Source organism: Geotrypetes seraphini, chromosome 3 (assembly GCF_902459505.1).
Source record: "Geotrypetes seraphini chromosome 3, aGeoSer1.1, whole genome shotgun sequence".
In the NCBI taxonomy this organism is placed as follows: Eukaryota; Metazoa; Chordata; class Amphibia; order Gymnophiona; family Dermophiidae; genus Geotrypetes; species Geotrypetes seraphini.
In genome coordinates, this window is record NC_047086.1 from 315,537,263 (window position 1) to 315,560,303 (window position 23,041).

At 42.6% G+C, this 23,041-nt stretch overlaps 1 protein-coding gene and 1 long non-coding RNA gene across 11 annotated transcripts in view; one reads left to right on the forward strand and one right to left on the reverse strand.

The window, feature by feature from the left end:
* LOC117357109 overlaps window positions 1-21,114 on the forward strand; it is a 180,745-nt gene extending 159,631 nt beyond the window's left edge. The window contains exon 3 of the long non-coding RNA XR_004538769.1: window positions 19,444-21,114. This is a non-coding gene — a long non-coding RNA (uncharacterized LOC117357109). The remainder of the gene's footprint in view (window positions 1-19,443) is intronic.
* The window catches only part of PLCB1 (phospholipase C beta 1), a 1,208,816-nt gene that overhangs the window by 16,009 nt on the left and 1,169,766 nt on the right, over window positions 1-23,041 (reverse strand). The window lies entirely within an intron of this gene.

Genomic DNA, 23,041 nt, shown 5'->3' on the forward strand with positions numbered 1-23,041 from the left:
AAGCAGTGAGGCCCACCGCCCCCGGACCCAGCCAGGATCGAGAGGCTGAAGCGGCTGGTGGTGCCCAGGGAAGAAGAGGAGCAGGAGGGGCCGGAAGAAGAGGAACCCCAAGAATGTGTTCACCCGGATGCCTGGTGAGTGGCTGCAGTTCAGGTTCAAATCCCACCCCGACCCCAATTCCATGACGCTGCATCGACACCCTTTTTCTCCTGCTGTAGCAGAAGTTAAGGTTATTTACATCCAGAGGAGCCAAAATTGAAGCCATTTACATTGGGTTTAGCATCCCATATAAGTTAGAAAAGTTGGATCCTGAGTTTCCTTTCCGCCTGAACTACTTCCTTGAAAAGTATATATCCCTTTCTCTGGATACAAGAAAAGAGCACCTTACTTAAGCATGACATTTTAAGGCAGTGGGTCTTGAGAGGCTTTCATGTATCCCAGTCTCATGTAGGTGACATTGGGCCAACTTAATAGGTTTGTGACTAGCCTTTGCCAGCTGGTTCCTCCCTTTGTTAGGTAATACAGTACCCTTTTTCCAATATGACCCAGAATCTGCCTGCTGGTTACTAAACCGCGATAGCGTTTTTTAGTGCAGGGAGCCTATGAGCATCAGGAGCTGCGTGGGGCATTCAGCACAGCTCCCTGTGCTAAAAACCACTATCGTGGTTTAGTAAAAGGAGAGGGGGGTATATGTGTCAATTTTGTATAGTTTCTTTCTTTCTCTCTCCCTGCCCCCCCAAGCAAGGTGACATTGCATATTTTAAAGTCATTTGCCTTTACATCTTTGAAAAAAAAAAAAAAACCCGAATATAAGTGATATTAACATTTTCTCTGCGTACAGTGTACTTTATGTTTTTTTTAATTTTATTGTTGGTAGATCATTTTGACCAGGTCATTTTAAAAGTAGCTCGCAAGCCAAAAAAGTGTGGGCACCCCTGATCTAGCTAGTACGTGTTAACTGGATAACACAGACTTGATGCAGGAGCACTTAGCACCTCCTAAATAGGAGGTGGTAATTGCTCCTGAGTTATAAGACCTACACAATAATGGAAAAATTAGTGCAGAAATTGCAAGAAAAGAAAGCCATATAGGGCTAGATTCACAAAGCAAACCGATCGTATACCGATCAGTTTGCGACCCCCTTTGCGACCAGATTTCTCTCGGGCCCCATTCACTAACATCTCCTACGATCCGCTTCAAATCCGTGCATGCAAATGAGGTGAAACACATGCAAAGTAGGCAGGGACGCGATTCACAACACAAAATTTCACATCTGACTGGGCTGGCCGATCAACTGAAGAAGTGACTTCTGGGGACCAGTCAAAAATGTCTTTCCGACTCTGGAAGCCCTGCTCTCTGCTCTGCTTGTCGCCCTGGTTTTCTCCTGCCCTTCTTCCCCGAATCTCTACTGCCCTTCCCCGATACTCCTGCCTGCCTGCTTACCGCATCGCTGCCCCAGTATTTTCCGGCCCTTCTTCCCCGAATCTCTCCTGCCCTTCACCGCCCTTCGAGCCTGTGGTTTTAACCTGCAGGTTTAAAGTGGGTTAAAGCCACAGGCTCGCAGGGCTAAAAACTAATAATAAAAGTAAAAGTTTTTTTTAAAATAAAGATTGCGGCTCCGACAGGCATGCGCAGACTATCTACAGATGGTCTGCGCATGTGTGGGGATTGCAGAAAAGCGATCCGTGCCGGCAGATAGGGGCATTCCTCTGATCGCCCCCATCTGCATATTTTAGTTTGCTGAATTCGTCAGACCTGCCCGGTTCAGGCCCGATCGGGCAGGTTGGTGAATCTGGCCCAAAAAGTGCTGCATTAAATTTGGACTTAGCATGCAAGAAACACTCACGCTAAAACGTATTAAGCCCAGATTTTAATGTGTTTCAGTAAAAGGGTCCCTTTGTTAACTGTCCATGGTTAATTTGCCCATCTGAAATCCAGCTGTAGCTACTGAGGCTATAGGACCACGATCCAGTACTATAGCACATTTCACTATGATCAAACCTATAAATATCTTTACTGCTGTTACATCTTATAGCTCCATATCAAACTGGTTCAGCTTATGTAGCTTTTTTCATAAGCACAAACTGGCAAATTCTATATAGTCTGCCTAAAGTTAGGTGCCTATATTGGGGGATGCAAGTGCTAGGAGGCAAGAGGCTGATATGCACGGACGGAGAGAAGGATCTTAGAGTGAAAGTGTCCGAGGATCTTAAGGCGACGAAGCAGTGTGACAAGGCAGTGGCTTTAGCCAGAAGGATACTATGCTGAAAAGAGAGAGGCGTAACCAGCAGAAGAAAGGAGGTGTTGATGCCCCTCTACAGGCTGTTGGTAAGGCCCCACTTGGAGGCTGTATATGGCGAAGGATACAAGAAGACTTGAAGCAGTCCAGAGAAAGGCGATGAAAATGGTATGGGGTTTGAGCCAAAAGATATACAAGGAGAGACTGGAAGAGCTGAATATGTATATTCTAGAGGAGAGGAGGGACAGGTGACATATGATACAGACGTTTAAATATTTGAAATGTATTAATATAGGACCAAATCTTTTCCAGAGAAAGGAAATTGGTAAAACTGGAGGACATAATTTGAGGTTGAGGGGTGGTAGACTTAGGAATAATGTTAGGAAGTTCTTTATCACGGAGAGCGTGGTGGATACCTGGAATGCCCTCCCGGTGTTGGAGAGGAAAATGGTGACGGAATTCCAAAAGGCTTTGGATGAACACAGAGGATCTCTAACTAGAATCTGAATAGGCAAACTTTCATGATCTGAATCCCGCCAAGGAGATGGTTTGGATAAGCTGGAGTGAACTTCAATGGCAACTCCAGTAGTTCGAATCCAAGGGAAATACCGGGTGGATTTCTAAGGTTTGTGGCCCAGAAGAAACAAAGAAAAAAAACAATTCAGTCATGAAATTAAACTAAACTAAACCTCAAGTTTGTATACCGCATCATCTCCATAAAGATAGAGCTCGGCATGGTTTACAGGTAATTCAATAAATGAGGGAAGGACATAATAAGAAATTAGAGATTATGAAGAGGATGAAATTGTAATGCATATACTGTAGTTACAGGGCAGACTGGATAAACCATTCGGGTCTTTATCTGCCATCATTTACTATGTTACTCTATAAGCACGTAACTTGATTGATCAGACAACTGCCGTTGATAATTGGCAACTAACACCTCATAATTGGTTTTTATTGGATTTAATTGAAAGTTAGGAGCCAACTCAAATAACACAATTCTATAAAAAGTAGACAACTAGTTCAAAGCGCTTGGTTAGAGGCAGCTTGTGGGCATGTTTTCGAATTAAGTGCCATTAGGGGGCCTAACTTAGGCGCAGGTATTTAGGCGAAGAAAACCCTGGCACAAATTGGGTGTGCCTAAAATAGAACACCTCGTGATGCCTAAACCCGCTTAGGTATGCTAAGCGTGATTCTATACGGTGCGCCTTACTTTTATAGGATCACGCTTAACGCCGATTTTTAAGGCTTTTTCCATTGAGATTGCAATGCTTTTTACAATCCAGCACTACACTCGTTCGGGCACTTGTTTTTTCCTTTAATGCTGTTTGTTGCAAAACTTTATCTACCACGGACCCCTGAGGAAGGTTTGTTGTCCGAAACACGGACCGTGTCGGGTCCCTCGGTTGGTAATAAGGTTGTATATACCATTAGAGTTTGAAATAAACAGTGCCTGCATCTTGTCTGCATAGTCTGCAGTTGTTTTTGGTTTTTGCTTTTCTTTTCAGTAGCCCCAGTATGCTCAGAGACCAGGTTCACAAGCAAAGAATACAGAAAGATAACTGCCTGCTATAGCTCTTGACAGCGTTATCTGCTAAGCCTGTCTAATTTAAAGGCAACTCTAGAGGGATCTAGACTAAAAGATTATCTAATGGTTAAGAAATAGTAAGAGCTAGTGGGTACCCACAAGCAATTAAAGTGAAAATGAGAAGTGGAGCTTAGGGAGACATATTGCTAGCAATCTAACTTTGGAGAGGAGGAGTTTATTACTAAGCTAGGAAATTACATATCCCATTATTCATTTATATTTATTGTCAGGAACTTGTGCGTAGGAAAAAGAGACAGAAATGGATGAGGAATTACTTGTTTGTGCATTTAAGATTGGAGGCATTAGAAACAGACAACAAAATAGAGAATAAGGAGGGACATTTTCAAAAGAATGTCCAAACCAGAATTGACTATTTCCTGTATTCTTCTCAAATCACTGTTCTTATAAAGCTATACAATGCCCGCTCACATATTGCGGCATCATATACACAGATAAGAGAATACTTCTGTAAATCTAATTACAGACATTTACTTCTATGTATAAGTTTGTATGTACACATTTTTCTTTTGTTTCTTCTTTTCTTTTGTATGGACCTTCAGATAATAACTGGATTATAGATTGTGCCCAGCTATCTCTTGTCTTCGTCAGTCCACATATTTAATTCGCTACTTAGCTTTGAGGTTAGCTCTCAAAATTCATCAATGCCACCTCTCTGATGAATTTTAAGAGCTAACCTCAAAGCTAAGTAGCTAATTAAATATGGAGAAAAACATATAAATAAATTGAATATAAATGAAGAGTAAAATAATAAATATGAAATTTATATTTAAAAAAAGCAATATTAGGATGAACTATTGGAAGCAACATTAATATGAATTACTGACGCTACAGGTGGATTTTATGGTTTTGATAAAAAATAAACAATAAAGTGGACTGACGAAGACAAGAGATAGCTGGGCACAATCTATGGTCCAGTTATTATCTGAAGGTCCATACAAAAGAAAAGAAGAAACAAAAGAAAAATGTGTACATACAAACTTATACATAGAAGTAAATGTCTGTAATTAGATTTACAGAAGTATTCTCTTATCTGTGTATATGATGCCACAATATGTGAGCGGGAATTGTATAGCTTTATAAGAACAGTGATTTGAGAAGAATACAGGAAATAGTTAGTGTTGTATATATACGCTGAGATTATCTACACTAACAGCTGGGCAATACTTTTCAAGCAAATCAGAATTGAGACATCCTGCTCAATGTCCCCAACCCCCCCTCCCCCTCCCCATCCATCTCACAGCAAATTTCAAACAGGAAAGACACCCAGATTTCCTGTTCGAAAATATGTGAGAAGGGTGTTCTTATGCCGAACACCCATTTCACAAGCTGAAATATTTTAAATTATAAATGGGGAAAAACAAAGGCACAGGGATGTCTATGGCAGCATTTTTATGAAAATGGCCACCCAGACATCCTTGAAGAACAGAGGAGCTGCCCAGTAGTAGAGTAAACCAAGGGACACAGGTTCAAACCCCACTGTAGCTTTGTTTTATGTACTTCAATGTGGATTACAATCGTCGGCTCGATCTGGAAAGGACTGCACCATAGAACAGCGCTGAAGCCAAGTTTGAATCTTCTTTCCTTTCCCATCTGATGCTGGATTTTTGTGCTACACCCTTGAACATAAATGTACCTCTTTAGTTGGCAATTATAATTCCCTTTGTGCTGGGTGATTCCCTTTTGCTGATGATAAGCACTTAATTTAAGTTAACCCGGGTTCTGAGTCAGAGACCTTTTCTCCCTCTTAAAGGAAGTTTTTCCTCTCTGTCTCGGCTTTCCTGGAGTGGACCAATGATAAGATCAGGTTAACTCTTTTTCCAGCCTTATGGCTTTGTGAGTGATATCCTTTGGATTCTGAGGTGCGTTTGTGAGAAAAAATAGAATGCTTGTTTGGGGATTCCCTGACACAGAGGCAAAACATTTGATTTAATTAATGTGTTGCTGACGGTAAATGTGACACCACCAGGAATAGAAAAATACCTATTGTACAACACTTTAATAGCTTTTAGGCTTGGAGATTTTACCTGGCCTAGGGCTAGATTCACTAAGCTCACTGATTGTGTCCCGACCAGTTTGCGAGTGTTCCCCGACCCCCGACCCGATTCACTAACCTTCTGTCCGATCAATCTCCCACTCGATCCTATCTGCCCATGCAAATGAGAGGAAATGGCATGCATGTTTATGTTTATGTTTATTTTATTAATTTGATGAATCGCCTATCCATAATTTACTAAGCGATTTACAATAAGATACATAAGCATTTTAAAAAACATACTAATAATATTAAGTAAAAGGTAAAAAACAAACTCATAAACAGACGAAAACAAGAACACATAATGATAAAAGGGGAAAAGTTACATAATAAATGCTTTGAAAAGAAGAAAGGGAACATTCAAGGAAAAAACATAAGGAGGGATGACTTAACTACAGTAATTAAAAGTATTTGTGTTAAAGACTAAAAGCATCTTTAAAAAGGAAAGTTTTTAATTTATTTTTAAAGAGACTGAGTTCCTTTTCATCTCTTATGTATTGTGGCAAAGAGTTCCAAGTCTGGGGGGCCACAATTGAGAACATGTCATGACTTTTAAAGAAGGGACTGCCAGTAATCCTTGTGTTTCACTAAACAGAAGAAGGAACACTGATTGAACTTGCCGATCCAAAATGAAGCGACTGCTGAGGACCAGTTGTTTACTGTACCTGCCAACTCTCCTGCTCTCTGCCGCCCTGAAATCCCAGTAAATCCCCATATATTCTGCAAAAAGCACAATGCATTGTGAGCTCGTGGTTTTAACCCGCGGGGTAAAAGCGTGTTCTGTTCCATATAATGGAAATGATTCCTTATTAATGTCCACTCGTAGGGCCAGCTAAACTGCAGCCACCGCTCCCCTCTTTGACCTCGCTTGTGCTAAGAGCTAGCACATGCGCAAATCACATCTACAACCAACAAGGATGATCTGAGCATGTGTCTCGATCACATCATTTGCATGCTGAAGCTGTTGTGAATCGGTCGCTCGGCAAGACTCGGCCACGGATCGCCCAACACCAGTGAGTTTAGTGAATCTAGGCCCTAATGTACTGGCGCCTAACTCAGATGCCTAGCAATGCCTAAGTCTATCATGCTTGTTCTCCACCCCTAACCACGCCTACTTTTCAGGTATGCATTGTTAGGGTGCTTCGACTTAGGCATCACTAGGTGCCATGCGGATATCCACGCATAACCTATATTAGTAATTAAAAAAAAAAAAATTTTAATGGGTTTTTAGTGGAATGGGCAATTACCATGCCATTTAACCCATTAAAAATCAATTCAGCTGCACACAAATTTTACCCCCCCCAAACCCCCCCGTCCCTTTTATAAAAGCATAGCACGATTTTTAGCGCTAGCCACAGCGGTAACAACTCTGATGCTCATAGAATTCCTATGAGCGTAGGAACTGTAACCGTCGTGGCCGGTACTAAAAACCATGCTACACTTTTGTAAAAGGTGTGTGTGTGTGTGTGAGGGGGGGTTCGTTAGGCGTTACTAGGCATCTGTGATTAGGGCGCCTAACATAGGTGCCATTTATAGAATCCATCCCTTAGGGCTCCTTTGACAAAGCCGCAGTAGCGGTTTAACGCTCATAATAGTGTGCACTAAACCGCTGGCCGCACTAGCCGCTACCGCCTCCTCTTGAGCAGGCGGTAATTTTTTGGCTAGCGCGCGTTAAAGCCACTACTGCAGCTTCGTAAAAGGAGTGCTTATAATTGGTTGCTAATTGACATCAATTAAATTTGCATGCACATCTTGCTATACACTGTTCTATGTTCTATAACAATATGCACCCCAACAAAATCTTGATCCTGTCAGGGTGGTGTGTGTTAATTTTTGGCAGGATTTTGTCTTTTCCCTCAGCTCCCCCACACCAAGAAACCCTCTCTCTCTCTCTGTTTTTATTCACCTCTCTCCAGGTCTAGCATCCCTATTCTTCCCCATCTGCCAAAGGCCCAGGATCTCTCCATCTCCCTCCTCCTCCTTGCAGGTCTGTCATCTCTCACTTCCTTTCACCCCTTCGGGTCCAGCATCTCTCTGTTTCCCTATTCCTCCCCCTAAGTCCATCAAACTCACACCAGCAGCAGCAGAAAGCCTCCACCAGGGCCTTTCATCTGCTGTGTCACATCCACAGGAAGTTTTTGGGTTGTGGAACGAAATGTCTGAGTTTCCATTATTTCCTGTGGGGAAATTCGCTTTGATATACGAGTGCTTTGGATTACGAGCATGCTTCTAGAATGAATTAAGCTCGTAAACCAAGGTTTTACTGTACCGTAAATGAGTCCACTCCACACATGGTCAGCTAACTGTAACTCCAAAGTTTATATTAACCCAACAGTGTCATACTTCAAGAACAGTCAATAGTCAAGAAGCGTAACAATGCCTTATTGTCCACTTCTTCTGATAAGAAAACACAGCTTTACCTTATACTCCTTTCACTCACACCTCTCTGGGACCTACTGGCAGACCTCTTCCAATATTCTATTTATAGCTTCTCTAGAATGTGGGGCTTCAATTACTTTATAAAGCCAGTTGCTTTGATCATATACTATAACTCCATTACTGGTTGAGCAGCACTGGCTGCCAGTTGCCAGTAGTATTCATTTTAAGATTCTTCTTTTGGTTTACTAATGTTTTTAAACTGGATGTTGTTTATTTAATCTTATTATCCCATATCAACTGATGAGAACATTGGTATCTGAGGAACAGAATCTTCTCATTGCACCATCACCTAGGACAGGGGTAGGCAATTCCGGTCCTCGAGAGCCAGAGCCAGGCCAGATTTTCAGGATATCCACAATGAATATGTACGAGATGGATTTGCAAGCACTGCCTCCTTGAGATGCAAATCTATCTCATGCATATTTATTGTGGATATCCTGAAAACCTGACCTGGTTCCGGCTCTCGCAGGCCGGAATTGCCTACCCCTGACTTAGGAAGCTAGTTTTTGATTTTTCTCGTTCGTTGGCTTTCAGTTGCATCGCTCCCCTCTTATGGAACCCACTGCCTACTTCCCTGAGAATGGATCCTTCCTATATTAGATTTAAATTTGCATTAAAGATGGCTATTAAAAAAAAACAAAAACTTTTCCATTTAATTTTAACCCTTAATTTGAAATTGTTGCTCAGTACCAACAAGTGTTTCTATGGCTCTTATGGGAGATCTGTATCTCCAAATGCCTGTTACCTTAGCACTGGTGCTCTCGTTCAACATCAAGTTTCAAAAAGCAGCCGTTTTCACCATCTGCCAAATAAAGGGTTAAAGCTCTCTTATTTTTTCCTTTGTGTTCTATTGTATTCAATATGTATTTCAGTGTTTTTCATTATATTAGTTGTGCTGTGCCACACTCACCCTCCTTATGTATCATTTTGTTCAATTTGTTGTTCCAGTATTGTTTTAAATTATGGTTTATTTTAAGGTTATTATAAATCACATTGATACTTTTGTGGCCTTGTGGTATACTAAATTTTGCAAATAAATAAATAATGTTCCTTCCTCATACATTGAATATACAGTAAAAGTAATTCCAAGCACTCAATTCAGTCTTATTCTGGGAGGGCTTGGGCTTGTCCAGCATTTAGACCAATATGTTACAACCATGGCCCTCATCAGGTTGGGTTTTCAGGATTACCCCAATGAATATGCATTAAATCTATTTGCATAAAATGGAGGCAGAGCATGCAAACAGATATCATGCATATTCATTGAAAAAATCCTGAAAACCTGACTGGATTGTGACTTTCACGGACTGAGGGTGGACACTCCTGAGCTATGTGGTTTAATTTAGACTAGCAAAAAAGTTGTCCTAAGATAAACCACATAGCCAGTGGCATAGTAGGGGGACAAGGAGTGGAGTGTTCCAGGTGCTGTTTTGGTGTGGGGACTACCATCTTTCTTCCTCCCCTGGTGATGGGGATGGGGTCACTTAAATGCATTCCCCTCATACCTCTTCTAGTCTTTGCTGACAGTGAGCAGGAACTCCTTCCTGTTCCTCACGCTGGCCCCAGTGGTACAAGAAGGGATGTCAGGGGACAGTCTCAGCTGGTGCGAGCAGTGGGTAAGAGACCCTACTTGTTGTGGTAAAGAAAAGATGACTTAAAATGATATGGGGGATTGGCTTTAGGTATCTGGCCAATCGGAGTCTTAGGCCACTCCCAGTGCATCCCATAATGTACTGGGAGGGAGGTCATAGACTCCGGTTGGCCCATTCTGAAGAGGCGGCCCTGCTGGTCAGAGGGTGTAGATATCCCTCTGGCTGGCCTTGCTTATAAAGGTATGGGGGGCCTGGGGGGTTCAGGGTTTTGGGAAGGAGGGTCATGTGTTTGGGGGTGCTGGTAGGAGGGAGTGGGCATCCCCTGACAGGGATGTTGAGGGGTGCTAGAAGGAGAGAGTGGGTATCCCTCCTGCCAGGAATTGTTTCAGGGTTTGCAGCAGGAGGGAGTGGGCATCCCTCCTGTTGCAGACAGTGTGTGTGTGTGTGCGGGGAGGGGGGTTTAAAGGGTGGCAGCAGGAGGGAGTGGGCATCCCTCTTGCCAGCAGGCTTGTGGTGGGGTTTGGGGGTTCTTTGCCACGGCTGCTCAGCTGGTCGCGTCAGGGAGATTTCCTTGCCGTGATCATTAGCAGCCACCTCTATTTGAAATGTAGGCCAGCATTTCAATGGACTACATTTCAGTCCTGTTAGGCATTGCAGAAGCTTAAACATCTTGAGCCTTCGAGGACATAATTTGAGGTTGAGGGGTGGTATATTCAAGAGTAATGTTAGGAAATTCTACTTTAAGGAGAGGGTGGTAGATGCCTGGAATGCGCTTCCGAGAGAGGTGGTAGAGAGGAAAACGGTGACGGAGTTCAAAGAAGTGTGGGATGAACACAGAGGATCTAGAATCAGAAAATAATAGTACATATTGAAGAACTAAGGGCAGTACTGGGCAGCTTGTATGCTATGTGTCTGTATATGGCCTTTTGGTTGAGGTTGGGCTGGGGAGGGCTTCAATGGCTGGGAGAGTGTGGATGGGCTGGAGTGAGCATTGACTTCAGCAGTTGGAGCCCAAGCACAGTACTGGGTAGAGCTTTGGATTCTTGCCCAGAAATAGCTAAGAAGAATAAAAAATTTAAAAAAAATTTAAATTGAATCAGGTTGGGCAGACTGGATGGACCATTTGGGTCTTTATCTGCCGTCATCTACTATGTTACTATGTTACCTAGGGCCACTTAAACTCACCTTAGGCCACTTCCAGGTGAAGCCACGCCCACATCCAGCTTTAGGCAAGCTTAAGCGTCCCTAGGTGCCTCCCTGCACCCTCGACAGATGCCTACAGCATAGGCGGCCTGTCTCAGGTTGTTTTTTTTAAGAAAATGTGCTTCCCGATTGGCTGGCTAGACAGTGGTAGGATGCCTACTGCCGCCTACAAACGGGACACAGTTTATAGAATTTGGCCCTTAGCATGTGCCAACCTTTATAAAATGACCCCATATGCTATAGCTGTATTATTTTTTTTATTCAAATTTTTTTCAATGTTATAGGAACAATAAAGAAATATGCAAAGAAAACTAAAAATTGGAGAAACATTTGCACATTATTGCATCCTAGTCCTTTATAAGGCAGATCAAGATAAAGCTCTGAAGGTCATAATAAATTAACTAATTAACAGCTGCAAGCATGGGCAGAGGAACACTTATTTGTCTGGAGGTGCCCAAGCTCTGCTCCAGATCCCGCCCCATAATAATAGCACTAATTGTAATGCTGTTTCTTTCATTCATTTTTCATATACACGCAATATAATGTTATTAACAATATACAATGCAAACCACAAAATTAAACTACACAAAACACACTGAAACATCTGCATCCCTTAATGTCATGTTCAGAAAGGAGTTTTTCCTCTCTCTCTCTTAAAGCAGCTAATACAACAAGGCAAATCAACCCCATTCTACCTCTATTTAAAATGTAATAAAAATCAAACACCCAGATCATCACATAAATAAGCCTCTCCTTTCTTAGTCACCAATGACTGCTGCTTTAATAGGTGTTCCATCTATTTGTTTAGCAATATTTAATCCAGCTTATCATTCCATATCTAATTACCTCAAAAAGGCGCAGGTGGCACCTGAGAAATGAAAATGGTCAAGCTACGAAAAATATTTCTTTTACTACTGATAATGGACTATAAACAACATTGGGACAGCCCCCTCATGTTCTTCAACCCCCTCCCCAATGCTTTCCTGTACAGCACCCCCCTCCCCCCCCTCCATGTTCCTCAGCCCACTCCCTCATGCTTTTTCATGAAGCCACAACACTGGAGAAAGAGAAAAAGTAATCCATGTTCCCCTGCAATGTGCAAAATATAAGGATAGCAGAAATTTAAAATGTTCTTTAAAAATAGACATAAAGAATTTTTGGGACTAAAGATACAAATGTTCCCAGACGTGACTAAGGACACCCAAAAACGTAGACGACAATTCCTGCTCCTTAAACCAGGGGTAACAAAGATGGGAGGTCATTTTTTATTACGATATCCCTGTAAATGTATTGTTAAATATAGATCTAACACATATGTATTCTTTGACCCTTCTCAATTAACAGAGTTCCTCTCTACGAAACGCCTGGAAGGGGTAAATGAAATAACACCAATAGTAAAGTAATTAATCCTCTACTGCAGTCAGATTTTTTGCTTTTCTTGTTAATAATATGACTTAATTTTCATTAGCACTCACTGGAATTCTTGGATCCATATTATGGGATTAATAGTATTGAATAAGAATGTTATTGCCTAATTGAGACTTTGTTCTGTTTAAATATGTTATTTTTCTTATTTTCAATATTCTGTACAAGAGGTTTCTTGGAAAAGTTTTAAAAGCAATAAATAAATAATTAACAATAAAGATAGCAGAAGTAAATTTCAAAAAGTGGCATATTAAAATCATTACACTAGTAACAAATCCAAATAAAACAAAATTTGGATGATATGATGCCATTTTATTGGACTAAGGGCTCCTTTTACTAAGGTGCGCTAGCATTTTTAGGGTGTACTGCATTGCCGCGCACGCTAACCCCGCGCTACATGCCAAGAACTAACACCAGCTCAATGCTGGCGTTAGCATCTAGCGTGCGCTAAGCACACGCTAAAACCGCAAGCGCAGCTTAATAAAAGGAGCCCTAAGTACATTTTTCAATTAGCTTTTAGAGTCCAAAACTTCTTTACTCAGGTCACGACAGGATACAGTAGTTATGGTACCCTGTTCTGACATGAAGAAGAAGGTTTGGTCTACAAACATTAATCAAAAAATGTATTAAAATGACCTTATTTCCATTATCATTATTAACATAGCTACTATACTACTTTATCCTAAAATAAAAATAAAATTCATTTTTTCTACCTTTTAATCCTTTTATGAAGCCATGTTAGTGGGTTTTATCGCTGGCCATGGCGGTTAAAGTTCTCACATTCACAGGAATTTTATGAGTGTCGTGGCTTTTACCACTATGGCCGGTGAAAAAAAACACTAACATAGTTTCATAAGGGGGGGGAGTTTGTATGGTTGTTTATTACTTTTTTTCTTAAAAGAACTGAAAGTTGAAATCGGAGAACTACTACAAAAACTTGCCAACCTGTCAATTAGAACAGGACAGATACCGGACGACTGGAAGATAGCGAACATCACACCGATATTTAAAAAAGGATCGAGAGGAGTGCCAGGAAACTACAGACTTGTGAGCCTCACGTCTGTCCCTGGAAAGATGGTTGAAGCGCTGATTAAAGATAGCATAGTCCGGCACTTAGACACACACGACCTGATGAGAGCCAGTCAACATGGATTCAGGAAAGGGAAATCATGTTTGACGAATTTACTTCAATTTTTTGAGACAGTGAACAGACAAATTGATAGTGGAGAACCGGTGGATATTATATACTTGGACTTCCAGAAAGCGTTCGACAAGGTTCAACATGAAAGACTTCTCAGGAAACTACAAAGCCATGAAATAGAGGGAGATATACTAAGATGGATAGGCAAATGGCTGGAGAAGAGAAAACAGAGAGTGGGCATAAATGGGAAGTTCTCAGACTGGGAGAAAGTGATTAGCGGTGTGTCCTCAGGGCTCGGTACTTGGGCCCATCTTATTTAATATTTTCATCAATGACCTAGAAGAAAGAACATCCAGTGAGATCATCAAGTTTGCAGACGACACAAAGTTATGCCGAGCAATCAGATCGCAGAAGGATAGCGAGGAATTACAGAGTGACTTGAGTCAATTGGAGAAATGGGCAGAGAAATGGCAGATGAAGTTTAATGTGGAAAAATGCAAAGTGATTCATTTAGGCAGAAAGAATAAGGAACACAAGTATAGAATGTCAGGTGCAAATCTGGGAAAGACCGAACAAGAAAGGCGTACTGATAGATAGGACCCTGAAACTGTTGGTGCAATGTGCGGCTGCGGCAAAAAAAGCAAATAGAATGCTAGGCATGATAAAGAAGGGAATCACAAGTAGATCGGAGAAAATTATAATGCCGCTTTATAGAGCGATGGGTCAGACCACACTTGGAATACTGTGTCCAGCATTGGTATCCATACCTATAGAAGGATATAAAACTGCTGGAGAGGGTGCAGAGACGAGCAACGAAGCTAGTGAAAAGTATGGAGAACCTGGATTATGAGGAACGACTTAGGAGATTGGGGCTGTTCTCCCTTGGGAAGAGGAGACTGCGAGGGGATCTGATTGAGACTTTCAAAATACTGAAAGGAATTGACAAAATAGAGCAGGAAAAACAGTTATTTACAATGTCCAATGTGACATGGACAAGAGGGCATGGACTAAAGCTGAGGGGGGGGGGGGGACGGGCAAGTTCAGGACAAATATCAGGAAGTTCAATTTCACGCAGCGGGTGGTGGACGCCTGGAATGCTCTCCCGGAGGAGGTGGTTGCGGAATCCACCATTCTAGGATTTAAGGGTAAACTAGATGCACATCTCCTTATGAGTGGCATAGAGTGATACAGGTAAGGGTAAACTACATGCACATTTCCCTATGAGAAGCATAGGGTGATATGGGGACTAAATCTATGCCAGGGTACACCTGGCGGGGCCTCCGCATGTGCGGATCACCAGACTTGACCTAGGGTCTGATCCGGAGTTGGCAATTCTTATGTTCTTATGCTGGTTCCAGGCTCTGGTTTCTGCTTTCCTTGTTTTCCTCTTAACTTGCTAAGATTTCCTGTCAATTTGTAATTTTTTACTTCTTTCTTCTCCTTTTCCACTCTGCTTTCTTCAGTTTATTTTTCTGCCTCTGTCCAGATTTAATTATTTCCTACTATACAGTCTATAGCAGGGGTGCCCAACACGTCGATCGCGATCGACAGGTCGCTCGCTCAGGCGACCCCAGTCGATCGCAGAGCGGGTTCCCTTCTCTTTTTTCCCTCCTGACTGGCCTGCTCCTGAATTCTGATGCTGCCTCCGCTGCTCAACATGTGCTTGTATCGGCTTCCCTTCTCTTCCCTCTGAAACCGGAAGTTATGTCCGGGGGGGGGGGGGGAGAGAGAAGGGAAGCTGGCACGCACATGTTAGAGCCCCATTCGCGGGCTAAAGCGGGAGACAGGTCAGTGAAGCTTGCGATTTGCTCTTCTTGCTGCCAGGTCCTGCCTACTTTCTGTTTCCTCAAAGGCAGGACCCGGCAGCATTTCTCCCAATAGGTCGATCTTGGGCCGATCAGCCTTCCTCTCCCCGACGTCAATTCTGCCGTCGGAGAGGAAGTTCTGGCCAGCGGAACTTCCTCTCCGACGGCAAAATTGACGTCGGGGAGAGGAATGCTGGTGGGCCCGAAGCAAGGAGAGCTTGGCCGGCGGCGGGCGGCTTTGGGGGCCTGTTATCCGATGGCAGCGGCAGTGGCTTGGGGGACGGCAGGGAGACAGAAGGAAAGAAGAGAAACAGAAAAAAAGAAAGGGGGCATGAAGAGAGAAAGAAAGAGAGGGCAGTGAGAGAAGAAGAAAACGTTGGGGGGGGGGGGAATGAGGTCAGGAGAAGAGGAAGCATACAGGCTAAAAGAAGGGAAGAAAGATTGGATGCACAGTCAGAAGAAGAAAGTGCAACCAGAGACTCATGAAATCACCAGACAAGGTAGGAAAAATGATTTTATTTTAAATTTAGTGATCAAAATGTGTCTGAATTTATATCTGCTCTCTATATTTTACAATATGGTCACCTTTTACTAAACCGCAATATAGGTTTTTAGCGCAGGGAGCCTATGAGCGTCGAGAGCAGCGCTGGGCATTCAGCGCAGCTCCCTGCGCTAAAAACTGCTATCGTGGTTTAGTAAAAAGGGAGTGGGTGGGTATTTGTCTATTTTTGTATGGTTGTTACTGAGGTGACAGTGCATAGAGTCATCTGCTTTGACCTCTTTGAAAACCCCCCGGAATAGGAATGATAATTAACAATTCTATGCGTACAGTGTGCGTTGTGTTTTTTTTAAATTTTATTGTTGGTAGGTCATTTAGACTTGGTCATTTTAAAAGTAGCTCGCAAGCCCAAAAAGTGTGGGCACCCCTGGTCTATAGTTTCCTTTTTTTCCTGTGTCTACTTACAGCTTGCCATCTCTTTCCCTCACTCCTCCTATTTCACTTCCTCTTATTTCACCGTCTCTCACCAACTCTATCCTTTCTTCTCCCCATCCAACATTTGGCCCTGGCTTCCACTTCAATTCAGCATCTGCCCCTCCTCTCTCTTCCCCTTCCAACCAGTGTCTGCTCACTCTGCTCACTCTTCTTCCCCTTCTCCCCAGCATCTGACCCTTCTCTTTCTCTTTTCCATCCAGCATTTTCCCTCTCTTCCCTCCCTTCCATCCATCTGCTCCTTCTCTGCTTTCCCCTTCCAAGTAGTGCCTGTTGACCTCTCTCTCCTTTCCATCAACATCTGACATCCCTCTTCCATCCAGCATCTGCCCCTCTCTCCCCCCTTCCATCCAGTGCCTGATTCTTTTCTCTTCCCTACCCTTCCATCTAGTGTCTGACCTCTTTCTCTTCCCTCCCCTTCCATCCAGCATCCATCTTCTCTCTACTCCTATACCATCCAGTTTGTCCCTTCTATCCCGAGTCTGCCTCTTCTCCCCTGATACATCCAACATCACTGTCTCTGCTAGTCTAGCGAAAGGGCAAAAGTGGCATAACAAAGATAAAGGCAATGCAGGGCTGATCCTCACGGTTGCCAGCCCCACACCCTTCTGACATCACTTTCAGTTCCAGGGCAGAGCCAACAGCTACAAGGATGAATGGAGCAGCCCCACGTTGCCTTTTTCTTTGTTTTCTTGCTGCTGAAACAGCAGCAACGGTAGCAGGGTGTGGCAAGAGTGGGGAGATTTTTAGGGGAGCTATGCCCCCCCCCCCGGCTCCCCCTGTTCTGACGCTTATGACTACAAATCTAGGTAAGCTCTATTCAAACCCAAAATAAAACATCTTATATGCCTGTTTCTTACATGGTGAATATTTTACAAGTAGATCTAGTCTGGGTGGAGTGCAGCTCAAAGTTCCACTCTTAACTTATAGCATATCATAATTTACACATATATCCGAGAACTTAGATGCAAACACACCAGCTCTATGGCTGGTGTGATTGTATCTAATACCTAAACTTGTATCTGATTATGTTTTTTATTATATAAACAAAACTAGGCTACTTTCCTTTATAGAATAAGATCCCCACAGGTACATTTGTATAGAATTACCCTATCCCCTGGATTCTAAAAAGATCAACAACCAAAGTAATAAGTTCATGGGCTCCAATTATTTAATTATTGAAGCTAATGGGCATTTAATCAGCTCTAATCATGATCTTGGCACCAATCTCGCTATGCGCTGTTCTATAACAATGAATTGTGTGTAACTTAAAAGGGGGTATGGCCATGGGAGGGGCATTTTAGTGGGTCAGGGATATTCACAAAAGATGCATACAGTGTTACAGAGTTTTGGGGATCCGTGCCTAATTTGTGCACCAGGATTTACACCAGCTTTCAGCTGGCTTAAGTTCTCATATGCACAGTTGAGTGCTGAATTCAGCACCCAATGCTGTTCTTTAAGGAGTGCTCATCCCAAAGAGTCCTTTACAAAATACCTTGAGTGACAAATTTTATCGGCATTAAATTTTCTGTGACATTTATGTAATCTGGCCCTTTGTATGTAAATGATGCCATGTATGTAAATGATGTCTGGGTGCTGGTTTTCACAGAACTGACTATCCAAGGGGAGACAAGCTATAAAATGTAATATTTCACATTTTTGCGATGATTTCAGATATTAGAGGTATGAACAATTGCTCCTTATGCCACTCCTCCAAAGCCTGGGTCCAAATTATCAGTTAGTTGGCCTTCATGACTCAGAGCTGGCATAAATGCTGACATGTAGAGTACAATTGCATTTGCCATTACAAAGCAGGACATGCACACATGCCCATAAAGGGCCCCTTAAAATTCTGCGTGCTAATTGGCCATATTCTGTGGTGCTGAACTAGATAGTGCAAATGAAAATGTTCAGTTAGTATCCAAAGTGAAACGGGCTATTTTAGCAGCATTCGTGGGGGGGTGGGGGAAGGGTTCAAGCCAGCACTTGGCTGGTTAAGTGCCAACAAATAGGATCACATAAAAATCAATCCTATCTTTATGATGTTCACTATGGATACCCTGATAACCCAACTGATTAGGGGTTATTCAAGAAACTGGGCAGGGGCAGCAGGATACCTTGAGTCGGATGGCCAAATAAGCCAACTCTACCTCTGTCCCACGAGCTTCTTTGTTGTGCATACCGTGTGGGGCAGAATTGGTAGGCCTTGGCCCTTGTGGCCCATCCCATTCTGTTGCCTATAGGATATGGTTGAAAACCTCTGACCCACAGAACTGAAATGTTTATAGACATACAAAGTTTTAGAGGAATTTGATAAAACAGACCTATCCGCAAAGGATTTTTGAAATATGAAGAAATGCATCAAATTGAACTGTGACAGTACATTTTATATGAGGTAAAGACAAAGTGATGCCCTTGAGTTTACTATGCAGCCTCTGTTCTACAGCAGTTTTCTACTATAATAAACTGCTCGGGGCCTTTCAGTATTTTAGTCATAACAATATTACTGTATAATTGAGCTTCAGGTCTCGAGTTCCTTCCATCTGTAAATGCAAAGGGATAAGGGAGCTAATGCTATTACTTCAACTTTTACAAGCTTGCTGCTTGCTCCTCTGCGGCCCCACAAGAGTCTTAAAAACATACCCTTCTATCTTCATTAGTCAAGATAAAGACCTTGTTGGGAAATTTAAGTCATCCTGCAGATTAGCTTGACTGAATTAGATCTTTAGGGCAATGATGTGCAGATCTGGGCCTTGCGCATGACAAAACCATTGTGATTTTCAAAAACATCCACAATGAATAGTCAAGTGACATACAGTACTAACTTACATTTGCTGTAGAAGAACATTAATTTGTATATTATGATCATCCCCAAATCGAGATCTGTTTGTTTCCCTGAAGACTAAAGATACACAACCTTATTTGATGATTTGTTTAGGTGAATAATTTTTTTTTTTTTTCTAGGCTAACTTGATTGCTCAGTGACAGAGTGACGCTCTGCCATACTAGAAGCCCAGCTTTGACTTCCAAGTCTGACTTACTCTTTGGGCCAGCGGAGGATGGAATGCTTCAGATGCAGCACTCAGAACCATCCAAAGATAAAAAGAGTTCCAGTTGTTATTCAACCAAAGCTAGTGAAATGATTCACATGGAATTTGTCTCTTTAGAGAGCCATACCCTGGGGTTCCTAAGGAAAACTGCTTTGATACTTGTCTTGAAAAGTAGGCTGAAAATGAGAAGTTACGAACAAAGGCAGAGGAGGATTTTGATTGTGCCGGTTTTGCAAATGAGAATGTGGAAGCCGTGAGGCTGATTAAAAAATATATATACTGATTGTATTACAGTAGGCCTCAGCCTACTGGGATCTAAATTTTTCTGCCTCTATTTAGAACTCATTTCATGTAATATTGGGATTCAAAAACTTTCTGATAGAAAGATACTTACTAACTTTGATTCATAAAAATATTTAAATCCTATGGGCCTGATTTTTAAAAAGGCTGGGTTCCCAAATGTAGGCTCATAAGTTAGGATAGTGGTGTAACTTCTAGTGGGCCCAGTTTGAACTCAGACCAGCCCAAAACTATGGTACTCTTTTTGAGGCTGGCAGGGATCTCCTTTGGCAGCCAGAGCTCTTAATCATCTCAAATGCATCCAAGTTATCATCGCAGAAAATCACCTTCACTCCCTAAGCCACGCCACCATTCCCTCATTCTATAACAGGTCACCTAAATTTAAGACCCATCTTCATAATTAAATGTAGCCTTTTAATTGTAGTTAAGAAGTAGCTTAGTGATTAAAGCTATAGCCCAGCACCCTGAGGGTTCAAGCACCATGCTGCTCCTTGTGACCCTGGACAAGTGACTTAATCCTCCATTGTCCCAGGTACATTAGATAGATTGTGAGCCTGTGTGTTCAGATAGGGAAAAAATTATTGAGTACCTGAATATAAACTGCCTAGACAATCACCGCTGATCGGTGATATAGAAATAATTAATTAATAATAATACTCTTCAATGATGGACTAAAATGCTATAACACAGAGTGCACAGAGGAGAGGCATAGGTGGGGTGTAGCCAGGGCCATCATTTACGTCAGCAATGTGCAGAATACTGTAAGTTAAATGGATAGCTGCTTCATTTAAGGGTGTACATTTATGCCTACCATAGACATTGTATAAGTGTTCACACCTGAATTTAGTTGCTAGGATCGTATATGATCACTTACATATGTTCTTATAAAATAGGCTCACTATTATATAATTGCTTCCCATGGCAAACCGTTTGGCTGTATAGTGCATATCTGACTTTTTCAGCATCAATTACACAGTTGCTTTATTTCCTTCTCTATTGCTCCCTCTGGGTGCCACTCTATTAAAAAAAATGTAGAAATGTCTCAAGTGACTCATACTGGTCTTGTAAGGAGCAATTTGGGACTTTGTCTCATTTGGTTTATGAATGACCTAATTTGCAAGCCTTTTGGTAGGATGTGTAACAAAGAATTACAGTTATCTTGTGTGTAGACATTAATTTGCTGCTTAAGGCAATTATTTGGAAGTCTTCTGATACCATTCCAAACTCTACAAAATGGTGTTATGATTTTTTAGTCTCAGTTTCCCTAAAGCAGGGGTGTCCAATCTGCAGCCCAAGGACCGCATGCGGCCCCGTGAAGTATTTTGTGCGGCCCCGGTCGAGGGCGATGCAGTCCCCGGGTGTTTACCGTCTTGCCGACTCCCTCCTCTGTCTTGCTGCAGCGTTTGTGCGGCCCCCAAAAAATTTTTTTGGGGCCAATGTGGCCCAGGGATGCCAAAAGGTTGGACACCCCTGCCCTAAAGGTTATTATAAATCGTTGGAAGAATTGTGATATGCATGTTTAATTTATGGTGGCTGTAGGTCTGTCTATTAGGGAAATAAGAACATAAGAATTGCCATACTGGGACAGACCAAAGGTCCATCAAGCCCAGTATTCTGTTTCCAACAGTGGTCAACCCAGGTTCCAAGTACCTAGCTAGATCCCACGTAGTAAAACAGATTTTATGCTGCTTATCCTTTGAATAAGCAGTGGATTTCCTCAAATCATCCCAATAATGGCTTATGGACTTCTCTGTTAGGAAATTACCTAAACCTTTTTCAATCCCACTAAGCTAACTAATTTCCCTACATTCTCCGGCAATGCATTCCAGAGTTTAATTACACATTGTGTGAAGAAATATTTTTCCAGTTTGTTTTAAATCTACTACTTAATAGCTTTATCGCATGTCCCCTAATCCTAGTATTTTTGGAAAGAGTGAACAAGCGATTCACATCTACCCTTTCCACTCCACTCAGTATTTTATAGATCTTTATCATTTACACCCCTGAACTGTCTCTTCTCCAAGTTGAAGAGCCCTAGTCACTTTAGCTTTCCTCGGTATCTCTTTTGAGATACGATGACCAGAATTGCACACAGTATAAGAAGATCCTTTAGGAGAGGGGCATTATGGTTTGTAAATGGGTAAACAAGTGAGAGTTGTTATTTCATTATCCCCCCCCCCCCCAGTTCTATAAAAAGCGCTAAAAATTGCTTGCAGGACATTTTTTATATGCTCAATTTGTGCATGCAATTTAATTAACGAGCCAATAAGCTCTAATAATTAGGACCTTAAGCAATTATTGGCACTAGTTGGCTTTAATTAATATGTACATGTATAAATATAGGCACAAGATCTATTCCTAAATTTTATGTATATCCAAAAATAGAGCACAGAAATGGGAGGGTCATGGGTCGATTGTGGACGTTTCTCCAGGTTACGTACATAGAATGAGGAGAGATCCAAGCATAATTTTATAAACAGTGTGTAACTTTGAGCACCATTTATAGAATAGCACTCAGCAGGGTTTTTTGTGCTGATTTTTTTTTTGGTACTCTACTGTATACTAAGGCCCTGATTCTCTAAAAGTGCGTCCCGATTTTAGGCAGCTGTAGGCGTCCTACAGCTGTCTAATCAGCCAATCGGGATGCACGTTTTAAAAAAAAAAATGCTCCCCAGGCAGGCCGCCTATATTGAAGGCGAGGCCCGCAAGACACCTAGGCCCTGATTCTATATAGGACGCCCGGGAGAGGCGTCCTATTCAGAATCGGCCTAAACTAAACCCCGATTCTGTAACCGGCGTCCATGTTACAGACGCGGGTTAGAGAATCGGGTTAGATTAGACACGGCCCGCTACACTTATCGCGGCAAGGGATCTCTCTGCCGCTATAAGTATAGCGGGCCGTGGCCCCCTGACCGATCACTGGCAGGAGGGTGCCCAAACCCTCCTGCCCGAAGACGCACCCCCCTCCCCGACACTACCGACGGCCCCCCCCCGACACTACCGATCGCCCCCCCCGACAATATCGGTCGCTGGCAGGAGGGTGCCCAATCCCTCCTGCCCGAAGACGCACCCCCCTCTCTGACACTACCGACCGCCCCCCCCCGACACTACCGATCGCACCCCCCCCTGACAATATCGGTCGCTGGCAGGAGGGTGCCCAATCCCTCCTGCCCGAAGACGCACCCCCCCCCCGGCGCTAACAACCCCTACTC